The sequence below is a fragment of the Schistocerca serialis genome, chromosome 9 (genome assembly GCF_023864345.2).
Source record: "Schistocerca serialis cubense isolate TAMUIC-IGC-003099 chromosome 9, iqSchSeri2.2, whole genome shotgun sequence".
In the NCBI taxonomy this organism is placed as follows: domain Eukaryota; kingdom Metazoa; phylum Arthropoda; class Insecta; order Orthoptera; family Acrididae; genus Schistocerca; species Schistocerca serialis.
This window is the reverse complement of record NC_064646.1, coordinates 30,988,940-31,001,782: the sequence shown is the minus strand read 5'-3', so window position 1 is coordinate 31,001,782 and position 12,843 is coordinate 30,988,940. Positions and strand designations below refer to the sequence as shown.

Sequence of the window (12,843 nt, the reverse complement as noted above, 5' to 3'; positions counted from 1 at the left end):
ATTCAATCCGTGGGAGGCACTACGCGGATGATGAAGAAGTTATTGATGCAGTACGACGTTGGCTCCGACATCGACCAGTGGAATGGTACCGTGCAGGCATACAGGCCCTCATTTCAAGGTGGCGTAAGGCCGTAGCATTGAATGGAGATTACGCTGAAAAATAGTGTTGTGTAGCTAAAAGATTGGGGAATAACCTGGTGTATTTCAATGCTGAATAAAACAAACCCTGTTTCAGAAAAAAAATGTGTTGCATTACTTACTGAACTGCCCTCGTATATGATCGTTCGAATTTAAATTATTCGTAATTCTAATCCCCAAGTATTTAATTAAATTCACAGCCTTCGGGTATGTGTGATTGTGTAACCGAAAATTGACAGATTCCTTGTAGTACTCAGGTGGTGACTCACTTATTAATGTTTAGAGCCAATTTCCACTTTTCGCACTTTACATATATCTAAATCATTTTGCAATTGTTTTGATCTTCTGATGACTTTATGAGGCGATAAATGACCGCATCATCCGCAAACAATATAGGGAGGCTGCTCAGATCGTCTCTTAAATCGTCTGTTTCGATTACGAACAGTGGAGGGTCACCCTGTATAACACTTCGATGGCGAACGCCAGTTATCACTTGTTGTCAGTTACTATGAACTGTGAACTTCTTGCCCTAAATCACGAGTCCAGTCGCACAACTGGAACGATAGAAGTTGCTTCTGACGAACGGTGTCAAAAGCCTCCTGGAAATCTATAAATATGGAATTGATTTGAGATTCCCTGTTAATAGCACCCATTACTTCGTGTGAATAAAGAGCTAGTAGTGTTTCTCAAGAACGATATTTTCTTAATCTCCGCTGACTGTCTGTCAATAGCTCGTTTTCTTCGGGGCAATTAATAATGTTCGAGCACAGTATGTGTTCCAAACTCCTACTACAGATCGACGTTAGTGATACGGGTGTGTAATTGAGCAGATTACTCCTGCTTCCTTTCTTGGATATTGGTGCGACTTGTGCAACTTTCCAGTCTTTAGGCGCCGGCCGCGGTGGTCTGGCGGTTCAAGGCGCTCAGTCCGGAACCGCGCGACTGCTACGGTCGCAAGTTCGAATTCTGCCTCGGGCATGGATGCGTGTGATGTCCTTAGGTTAGTTAGGTTTAAGTAGTTCTAAGTTCTAGGGGATTGATAACCACAGATGTTAAGTCCCATAGTGCTCAGAGCAACTTTTTTTAGTCTTTAGGTACGGATCTTTCATCGAGCTAGCGGTTATATTGTGATTGCTAAATAAGGAGCTATTAGTCGACCACAATATTATTGCAGCTGGGAGTGAGAGTATTTCACGAGGATACGCTGAACCACTTGATAGTACAGTATGTGCACATATGTCTTAAAATCATTCACAGCGCGATGCATTTTCCTTAGTCATCATTGTAATTGTTTGCCATAGCGTCACGTTTCTGGTAACTACCACTGGAACCTACCTGGTACACAGTCTTCACCGGATGATTTACCTTTATTAAGTGATTTAAGGTGCCTCGCTACACTGAGGATATCTGGTTGTAAGTTACTCTTATTGGCAGCTGTGAATTGCAGAGTAGTCATGTAGATGTTCTTCAATTCAAATCTGGAACCTTTACTTCGTCTTCTTTGGTGCAGGAATTTCAGTAAACCGAGTGTGGTAATTCCGCTTTGGTAACACCGTAATCGGTTACATCACCATTGCTGTCGCGCAGTGAAGGTAATGATTGTGTCTTGCCGCTGGTGTACAACATACGTGACCAGAGTCTCTTTGGATTTTCTGCCAGATTTCGAAGCAGTGCTTCGTTGTGAGGTCCGCGCTAAATTTCGAGCACACTTGAACAATCAAGGTGTCTGACGAATCATCCGGGAAAATGTGTTGCACTGAACGGTGAATAAATAGAGGAGGACTAACACTTAGTTTCATGGCCACAGCTTAACCTTTTTCGAGGTGACAAAACTTATCGATTACCCCCGCATTTTCTAGACGGGTAAATTATTTCCCTTCTTCCACTGCTGTGTCGCTCCCACCAGGTTACAGAAAGGCCCAGAAAAATGTAGAAACTGTTTGATAGCTAATATCTTAGGAACAAAATGGCATACCGTTGCTGTAGCATAGTCCATTGTTTCCTCAATCGATCTTGGGGCATCTTTTCCAGCAGATGACAGTGCAGCAATGGCTGAAGTAAGATTGTCGTTTGAACAAGGCGAGGCCGTACTGAAGTCGCACTGGAACTACGAAAACATGATGGCGTAATGTGTACAGAACTCGGCCACCAACACGTGCATCAATTTATCGTATTCGGGATGGATTTGAGACCGACGGTACTGTTCAGGATGTGCATAAGGAAAGGACTGGCCGACCAAAAACATCAAGTCCAGCTTCCAGAGCTACTGTGTTGCAACATTTTACTAGTCCACCTCAAAAAATCTGTGAAGCAGGGTGCACGTCAAAGCGGGGTAAGCCGATCAAGCGTACGATGAATTCTGAAGGCTGCAAAATGGAAAGTTTCCATTCCAAGGTCGCTGCGCGCGCTATGAACGAGGACGACCCGGGTCGAGGGACGGGGTACTGCGATTGGTTTGAAGGCATGTTTCGCGAGGATGTACGGTTGGCAGGGATGGTTATCTGGTCTGGCGAGACGCATTTCAAACTGAAGGGTGCTGTAAATCGCCACAGTTGGCTGTACAGGGCTCCTGAAAATCCTCCCGTTCACGTGGACAAACATGTTAATCTACCGGTTGTTAATGTATGGTGTGATGTGTCATCGAGCGGTTTGATCGGCCCATTCTTCTTTGAAGGTACCGCAACTGGTGAAGTGTATCTTACGAAAATCCACCTGGACGATGGATAGGTCGAAGAGGAGCTGTTGAGTACCCAACACGGTGTCCAGACCTTACACCTCTTGATTTCAGCCTTGAAAAATGAAGTTTATCAACAGAAGCCAGCTATACTGAACGATAAACCATCGATGCGTTCTGTGAGGCTACCACACCGGCAACACTGACAGCCGTAGTTCGGTATCGACGTTGTTTGGCGGATACAGGGTGTTACTTTGAACACATAAAATAACCTTCCCTTCGTGCAAGAATTGTAACGGTATGTCACTTTGTTCCATTAACATTGGCTACCAAACAGAGTAGACCCCTCTGTAGTGGAGAACAGCTGGAAGGAGAAGCAGGCACGCTTTGGTGCGTCGTCGCACAGCGGCCGGCCTCGGCTGGTAGCGGCGCCCAGCCTCTCCCGGGCCCTGCCTCGTGTCAGGGAGACGCGGCCGGCCGGCTTATCTGGGGAATGCGCCAGCCGTGGACAGCGGGCTGCGCGAGCGCCACTCTGGTGGCGTACGGGCCGTCTCCCTACAGGCGCCACACTAAAGGCGCGGAAACCCAAATCCCGGCGCAGTCGCCTTAAACTCAGCCGACGGAGGAAGGGCACGTCGTTGTCGTGACGCTTCCGGGGGCCAAATATCTTCCAGCCACAGAAAATATTAAACATTCGCTACCTTTACAAATATTACGGAAGAAGGTCATTCAATATGTACGAGAAAATTTATTTCCACTTTCTTCAAATTGAAATGGACCTGTAAAAAAATTGAAATTTCTCATATTAAGAAATGGGAAGGAGCGATCTGTTTTACTCGGTAAAAGCCTTTCTATAGCTAAGATCGCATAAATACTTGATTAATTTCGATAACCGGTTTCGACGGGCTTTGCTGTCTCCTTCTGGTTTCCAAAACTTTTTATTGCAATACGTGTTCATTGTGAATTGCAATCTCGTGCCAAGTTGTCATATTAATGGGTAAAATGTAGTACACTATGCAAAGGTTTGTCAGGAATACTGTCAAAAAGCACCTTGTGCACATGGCCAAGTCCGTATATCTAGCGCTCACAGATGACTGATAAGACTTAAAAAACACGATATACAGTAAAATATACATATACAATAACACATCTGTTTACGTTAGCTCGACGTGTTCTATTCATTAGAAACAACGAATCGGAGAAGCAATAACTTGTCACCCGGTTCGACAAGGATGACGAAGAGTTTTTGAACGACTTTGTTAGTGATCACGAGACCTTGGTTTCGCATGAAGTCCAGAAAAAAATCATCAGTCAATGAAATGACGTCATTCACGATTCCCCCATTTAAAAAAAAGGCCAAACAACTTCTAAGCACTAAAAAGGTTATTGCCACAGTGTTTTGAGATCGCAAGGGAGTCCTACTTAACTACTTTACACCTAGAGGAGAGATTATTAAACGCATCTGCCTCAGACAAAATTGTGTGGGTTGTTGTCCACGGGCACGGTGATTCTTCGAGATAACGCTAGCTTTCATTTCGTTGCGTTAACGACAGATTTGCTTCGGAAGTTTAAGTGAGAAGTTGTTGAACATCTGTCTTAATCCCGGATGTTACAATTTTTTCTCAAATTACAGGATTTTTTGGACGAACAGCACTAGAGATTTTTTTCTTTGTAACTGCGTATTTCATGAATTAAATTTAAAAAAATTTTCGTATGTACCACGACGCGTTTCGACAATTTATGTATTATCGAGTGCAAATATTTACGTCGGTATTTTATGTGATATTTGCGTGCGTGTAAAAAATCACAACATTTATTTTGTCCGACTTTCTGATTGCAGTAAATTCACAAAAAGACGACAGCAGGGCAAGGAAGACGGACGAACAACACACGTGATATGCATAACGTGAAAAAACCATTGTAACTATTTGCACGCGATACTGAGAAAGTCTCGAAACGTGTCGTGGTATGCAAGAAACAATTGTAGCTAGTTCACTGTCTTATTAATTAAATAACGACATTAAAATATCTAGTAAAATAAGTTTTCTTTCATTACACTGGATGAAAATGTCTGGAGAAACGAACATGCTTTACTGTTAGAATGACCCTCGTATACTACTTCCTCCAATACATCTCGTGTAAAAACCACGTCGCTAAAATTGTAGAAATTCTAATTCGTATCAAGGTGGTACCGACGACGTTTGTTACCGCGTACTATCCACATATGCAACAGGTACGGGAAGAAATGATTTGGTGCACTACGTACCCACCGCCACCAACTGCACGGTGGTTTGCCGCGTACAGATGTACACACATCAAAAAAAGTTTTGCATCGCCTCGGTTCCGAGAGTTCCAGAATCTGTACAGAATATGGGAATAGACATCAACATAAACATCATTTCCGCCCTTTTTATTGCTCATGAAAACCACACATTGCATGTTGTACCACCATACACCAAGACCTTCAGAGGTGGTGGTCCAGATTGCTGTACACACCGGTACGTCTAATACCCAGCAGCACGTCCTCTTGCACTGATGCATGCCTGTATTCGTCGTGGCATACTATCCACAAGTTCATCAAAACACTGCTGGTCCAGGTTGTCCCACTCCTCAACGGCGATTCGGCATAGATCCCTCAGAGTGGTTGGTGGGTCACGTCGTCCATAAACAGCCCTTTTCAATCTAAACCAGGCACGTTAGAGAGGGTTCATCCCTCAGAGTGGTTGGTGGGTCACGTCGTCCATAAACAGCCCTTTTCAATCTAAACCAGGCACGTTACAGAGGGTTCATCCCTCAGAGTGGTTGGTGGGTCACGTCGTCCATAAACAGCCCTTTTCAATCTATACCAGGCACGTTAGAGAGGGTTCATCCCTCAGAGTGGTTGGTGGGTCACGTCGTCCATAAACAGCCCTTTTCAATCTATACCAGGCACGTTAGAGAGGGTTCATGTCTGGAGAACATGCTGACCACTCTAATCGAGCGATGTCGTTAGCCTGAAGGAAGTCAGTCACAAGATGTGCACAATGGGAGCACGAATTGTCGTCCATGAAGACGAATGCCTCGCCAATACGCTGCCGATACGGTTGCACTATCGGTCGGAGGATGGCATTCATGTATCGTACGGCCTTTACGGCTCGTTCCATGACCACCAGCGGCGTACGTCGGCCCCACACAATGCCATCCCTAAACGGCAGGGAAACACCACCCTGCTGCACTCGCTGCACAGTGTGTCTAAGGCGTTCAGCCTGACGGGGTTGCCTCCAAACATACCTCCGACAACTGTTTGGGTGAAGGCATATGCGGCACTGATCTGTGAAGAGAACGTGATGCCAATCCTGAGAGGTGTATTCGGCACATTGTTGGGCTCATCTGTACCGCGCTGCATGGTGTCGTGGTTGCAAAGATGGACCTCGCCATGGACGTCGGGAGTGACGCTGCGCATCATGCAGCCTATTGCGCACAGTTTGAATCGTAACACGACGTCCCGTGGTTGCACGAAAAGCATTATTCAACATGGTGGCGTTGCTGTCAGGGTTTCTCCGAGCCATAATCCGTAGATAGCGGTCATCCACTGCGCTAGTAGCCTTTGGACGGCCTGAGCGAGGCATGTCATCGACAGTTCCTGTCTCTCAGTATGTCTTCCGTGTCCGAACAACATCGCTTTGGTTCACTCCGAGACGCCTGGACACTTCCCTTGTTGAAAGCCCTTCCTGGCACAAAGTAACAATGCGGACGCGATCGAGCCGCGTTATTGAGCGTCTAAGCATGTTTGAGCTACAGACAACACGAGCCGTGTACATTCTTCTTGTTGGAATGACTGGAACTAATCGGCTATCGGACCCCATCCGTCTAATAAGCACTGTTCATGCATGGTTGTTTACTTCTTTGAGCGGGTTTAGTGACATCTCTGAACAGTCAAAGGTACCGTGTCTGTGATACAATATCCACAGTCAAATTCTATCTTCAGGAGTTCTGGGAACCGGGGTGATGCAAAACTTTATTTGATGTGTGTAGATGCCATAGATGCCTCGTAGCAAATTAAGGGAAAGTTGAAATCGGTCGGAAAGTATGCTCACATCCCACTAATCAAGAGACTGCCTTGGTGTTACGACGCGCCGGTTTCGCTATCGCACCAAAGCAGCACGTAAGCGAGGCAGAGTCGTGCAGTGATCGTAGACGTGCTTTTCGCATCTATTTAAGGGCGAGTGGGGAGGCGTAATGGCGAGCCTCAGGCTGCTGGAGGTGAGCAGACACGAAGCGCACCCGTGCGCCGCGCCGCGCCGGCCAGTAGCGCACCGGGCTGCAGTGGGTCAGCGGCGGCGGCTGCGCCCGGCGTACCAGCGGCCTGACTCAGCCGCCGTTTTCCGACGCACTTTATCTCCCCCGGCCACGTCCGTGGGGCCGCTATCGCTGACGTAGCCACCACTCTCGTCAGAGACCGGCCTCGGCGCCGATTAGCCACGTACCACTGATTGCTCATCCAGCGCCTTTCTGTCCGAGAGCTATGGCTGACGTAAGCTTCGGGAAAGTAAGACCCAGTCATTTAATCCTTTGTCAGAGATGCATAAGACGTTACCTTCGTTTCTTTTAAAATCTACACTCTAAGAACTGTCATAATTCTGAATGTCTCCAGTCATTATTATTGACACACGAGGCAAGGCTACTGCGGGAACTAAAGAGAGCGGTAGATTAACAAAGGTCGTTTCATCTACATCTACATTCCACTTGGTGTGTAGCAGAGAGTACTTGGTCTACCTGTCACTCACAATCCTAACGAGGTGATCCTGCGACCAAGGCAAAACTATCAAAACTTCACTCCCTCACCCTCCCCCCCCCCCCCGCCCTCTCCATTAAACGACCTTTCTGTCTTTCTGTAGTTTTTTCCACTCAGATTCAGAAAATTTTGTAATTCTGTAAGTAGGTTTAATACAAATGAAGAAATACCGTCCCTGGGAGGCTTACAAGGGGACCAACAGGCCTGTTAACCACGGATTTTAATGAGTCGTATGTTGTAGACAGAGCTGATCTGAGCACCTGGCTAGCGGCTTTTTCTGCGACGGCCCCTGGTTTCACATACATACTTCCTATAGCGATAGTATTCGTTAGGTTTCGGCTAAGCGAGTATAGCGCAGTAGTTGAGATTTAAGGGTGCCACGCTTCGAGCAGGCTTCAAAAATGGCTCTGAGCACAATGGGACTTAACATCTGTGGTCATCAGTCCCCTAGAACTTAGAACTACTTAAACCTAACTAACCTAAGGACATCACACAACACCCAGTCATCACGAGGCAGAGAAAATCCCTGACCTCGCCGTTCGAGCAGGGGTTCAAATCATGCCTGTGTACCTTTTTTCAGTTTCATTTTACAGAATATCATTAAACAGTAGATGCCATGCAAAATTATTCAAAATAAATCATTTTCGCCGTAGTAATTTCCGTAATAAATCAATTATTGTAGCAAACTTGCCCCAAATGTGTCTGTGACAGATTAAACTACAGAATCGTCTTCCTCGCTATCGCTTGCATCGCTTCCTGTGCTAGAACAGATTTCCGGATCATGTTTGCCATAGGAGCGACAGAAACAATAATTCGTAGAGCACCTCGCACATTACATGAAATCTACCGCCATGCAGGCACGCAGATTTTTCAGAAGTGATACCGGGAAACAAAGTTCGTTTAAAGTCATCAACTACGATGTGAACTAACTGTATTTGATCATACTGGGTGAAAGCAGGTGCACTGATTTGACGCATAATTAAAGAATGTATTTTTATGGAATCTTCCCTGGAAACGATTCCCCTATTAGTTGTTAGCAAGTCAGGAGCATTTTGAATATTTTTCGTAAAGATTCCAACCTGCCTGTGAAATTAAACATTACGGGTTTGGCAAATCAATACCGCCAGCGTGATAGCCGTCAACCTCAGCCGCTGCGCTTCGCTCGCTTCGTCGGAACAGGGCAAACGTTACCAGTATAGGAGATACACACAAAAATTTAATGTTGATTTTCTCGGAAACTAGGAGCATTCGGATGAAAAGCCGCTAGCCAAATACTTGAGACAGGTCCCTCTGCAACATATCTAAGATTCATCAAAATCTGTGATTAACAGGTCTGGTGGTCCCTTTCCTAGCCTCGAATTCCTTTTGTTTATACAGCAAATCGTACCAACCGGAACTTGGAACCAGCAAAAGAAATTGCTGGAGTGGCAAATTTCCTCCTCCTTTCTTTGTTTACTTCCTCCATCGTCGCGTCTCGCTCCAGTTCTCATCTGGTAAAGAGCATAAGCTTCCGGTCAAACAGCACATTCGCTTCGGCACCCACACACCGGCCTTTGAGAACGTACGAGGGGACTTCAGAAAGTAAGTTATATATGTTGTCGCACGCTAAGACCATTGCACAACAAGCGTGGCGCATTGTCAGCAGAGAGTGCAGGTTCTAGGTTTCCAACAGACGCATTCTGCTGCGTTGTAGAAGAGAAATGGCGCGGCAGGTGGAAATGTATTCCAAAATTGAATTACGTAGAAAAGTACGATTTTTGTGGGTAAGACTTCTAATCTACACACAGGTTTATCATTAAATTCTGGTGCTATATGGACCAAACGCAATGCCGTGTCCAGTTTGACCAAGGCACAACTAAGCATGAAAATTTAGGAACCACCTCATGCACACAGATATATCAACAAGAGGAGGGATCATCAGTATATAACAGAAACAAATGGTGACTATAACAGTTAGGTTTATTATTGTAATACACCAACGTATGAGTAACCCATGATACACCTGACTAACATTTAATACCCAGACAACGGATTACAATTATAAAATCTTAGCTTGGCACAGGTGTGGTGGGCATGATAATAGCATAGTTAAGAAAATAATCTGTCGGCACAGCGAAGCAAAGGTGGTTGGTGGACTACGGAAACAATACAGAAAAAAAAGTATAAACACCAGTAAGATCTCCAAAAGCGCATAATGAAAGCAACTAGCTGGCTGCAAGACATTAAAAGTGCATTGTTAGCTCCTTAAGGTAGTTATCTAACACTGTGTCCCTACGGCATCGGTGTTTGCAATGCTGGTCCGTTGTTACCAAACTCATGCAGGGTGAATGCATGTGGCAGCAGCGGTAGCGGCTGGAGATTCTAAGTTTAGCCTGCGCTCTGTTTTGTGTCGTCGTTGCCACTGTAGAGTCTTGTACGATGGGAAGCAAGGAGAGGATACTGTTTGGTGGCAGGTATCCATGTTCTACAATACAGCTGCATGTATGTATTAAAAAGGTTCTTTATTCATAAGAACAAGACGCTACTTATCTTTAAGCAACATGTTGTGGTACAGGCTCTCGTAATAGTCGACAGTAACCTCATTGCTAGTGAAGTACAAGTCTCGCTAAAAACATTACACTGTTGTAGCCGCTGATGTGAACTGGCAGACACCAACTAGAATAGTGACTGGGCTAGTAACCTAGCTGACTGCGACTGACGCTGTCGGCGACTGGGCTGACTGTCTGTGACTGACTTGGCCCTCCGGTCCGCGGCGGCGATCTAAGTACTTGCATTCGAGAGGGCGTTGGCGGCCCGTTGCTTGCGAGTCTGTCTCTGGCCCCTCTCCTGATAGGCACACTTGATTCCGCACGTATTGTCGATCTACTTGCAACCTCTTTGCCGACCAGTGTGCTGGCGACAGCTTACGCCAGCACACTCTGTACTCAGTGCTATGTGGAGACATCCTTTGGTTCGCCAGCAATGCTCGTCTGCTCAATTCTGTTCTCTTTCTTTTCGACCTGAAACTTGGCTATTTCTATGATAATAATAGAAGCTGAAGAACTTAATAGATACCTTCATTGGCTGCATCTTGATAACTAACATGCCACAACTATTAGAAATGAATTGTGTAGATGAATTTGTGCCACAGCCAGGACTTGAACTGGAGTCTCCTTGCTTATTAGGCAGGTGTGCTAGTCATTACACCACTGCAGCAGTATAGCTAACACAACTGCACAAACTACCATAGTCCAAAGCTCTCCCTAACACAAACTTCAGTTCACATCGTCAGCTTATTTCCCCCTGTTTCTCTCCCACCGTCAGAGGTGCGAGTCCTCTCTCGCACATGGGTGTGTGTGTTGTCCTTAGCGTAAGTTAGTTTAAGTTAGATTAAGTGGTGTGTAATCCTAGGGACCGATGACATCATCAGTTTGGTCCCATAGGAACTTAACCCAAATTTCCAAAATGATTCCCCTGTTTTTGTCAGAGCAGGAATCTCTCTGGCCAATAGTGGAAGACGTTTCGAGTTCCATCCAGTATAATTTTAGTAATAAGTTTAAACAAACTCCTACTCTTGCAGATTTCGTTATTATGAATCGATAGTACTGTGGCGTTAGGAGGAAGCCAGGACTCTTCTCCCACTTCATGATATGATTATGAAGCAGACCTATTGATAGCCTCGCATGTTGGCATAAATGAGAAAGTGTGCCTTTTACAGGAAATAACGCTATGAACCAATAGGAATGCTTAATTCTAAAAGGTTAAATGGAACGTTGTTTCATGGCATAGCTACTGAGGCACTGGCACTTCTCACACTGGTCTCTGGAAAGCGACACTTGGCTACATCTTTATCTTTCTAAAAAGATTATTCGAACAATACCGGTGTTTCGGCAGGTACTGTACTGTGCACAATCCAGAGTGCAGTGGCGGGCAGACGTGTATGCCATGTCAGCCTCAAGGGCTTTCAGCTCTGCACTCGCTCATCATAACAAAAAGAAAGGGAAAAGAAAGAAATAAACTGCTCAGTCACTGGTGGTACTGAATATTGTTTGCAGTTATGTGAAGGAGCGTAAGAGTACAGCTATATTGATCAAAGGAATGAGCATATAAAAACTAAACTAAACTCCTCCCGCACAGGCCATGAAGCCCCAAAGGTACTGACCGGCCGCCCTGTCGTCCTCAGCCCAAGGCGTCACTGGATGTCGATATGGAGGGGCAGGTGGTCAGCACACCGCTCTCCTGGCCGTATGTCAGTTTCCGAGACCGGAGCCGCTACTTCTCAATCGAGTAGCTCCTCAATTTGCCTCACAAGGTCTGAGTGCACCCCGCTTGCCAACAGCGCTCGGTAGACCGGACGGTCACCCATCCAAGTGCTAGCCCAGCCCGACAGCGCTTAACTTCGGTGATCTGACGGGAACCGGTGTTACGACGGTGGCAAGGCCGTTGGCAATGAGCATATACCACTCTGAAATATGTTCCATGACAGTTTTAGAGGAAACCTGCAAAAAAAAAAAAAAATGGCTCTGAGCACTATGGGACTTAACTGCTGAGGTCATCAGTCCCCTAGAACTTAGAACTACTTAAACCTAACTAACCTAAGGACATCACATACATCCATGCCCGAGGCAATATTCGAACCTACGACCGTAAGAAACTTGCCACATAAGTTTCTTCGTTAGTAATCGTTTCTTTAATTGTGTATTTGGATGAAATGATACTGAAAAATCACACTGTTGTAACAGCATCCCTTTACAATTGCGCCACGTAGTTCTTACTACTATTTGAGTTGTAGGAGTAAGGAGATAATAGCTGAGTGCGAGAGTGCTGTAATGCGGGTACTACAAACGTTTCCACCCGACATTGCGAGTAGTCTGCCCATTGTAGGTAGCAATGTGTGGGCATACATTGTCGAAAATCGATACAATTCTTGACGTGGTCACTGCGGGTCTCAGTATGACGATGTTTATTGTGGTAAATCTAAACAATTCTAGATCTACGTCACGTTTTGGAATGACACATACTGCTTTATAAAATGCATGAAATTGCATGTCACATGTTCTTGGCTCCATTAAGTTTATCAATAACACTGCTTGTGTCTATGAAGGTTTTCGCGGCGTGTCTGTACATTAGGGGTAGCAGAATCCTTCTGCAGTCAGCCCGCAGATGCCGGTTCTTTAAACTATCTCAGTAACGTTGTGCGCGAAAGGAATGTCGTCTTCCCTGCAAGGACCCCCATATGAGTTCCATACCGCACCTCTCCCCTCAGGCAGTCTTTGCT

The 12,843-nt window shown here is 45.6% G+C and overlaps 1 protein-coding gene and 1 pseudogene across 5 annotated transcripts in view; one reads left to right on the top strand and one right to left on the bottom strand.

The window, feature by feature from the left end:
• The window catches only part of LOC126419273 (PDZ and LIM domain protein Zasp-like), a 292,415-nt gene that overhangs the window by 139,651 nt on the left and 139,921 nt on the right, over positions 1–12,843 (top strand). The window lies entirely within an intron of this gene.
• On the bottom strand, positions 11,896–12,013 carry LOC126419949 (5S ribosomal RNA; annotated as a pseudogene).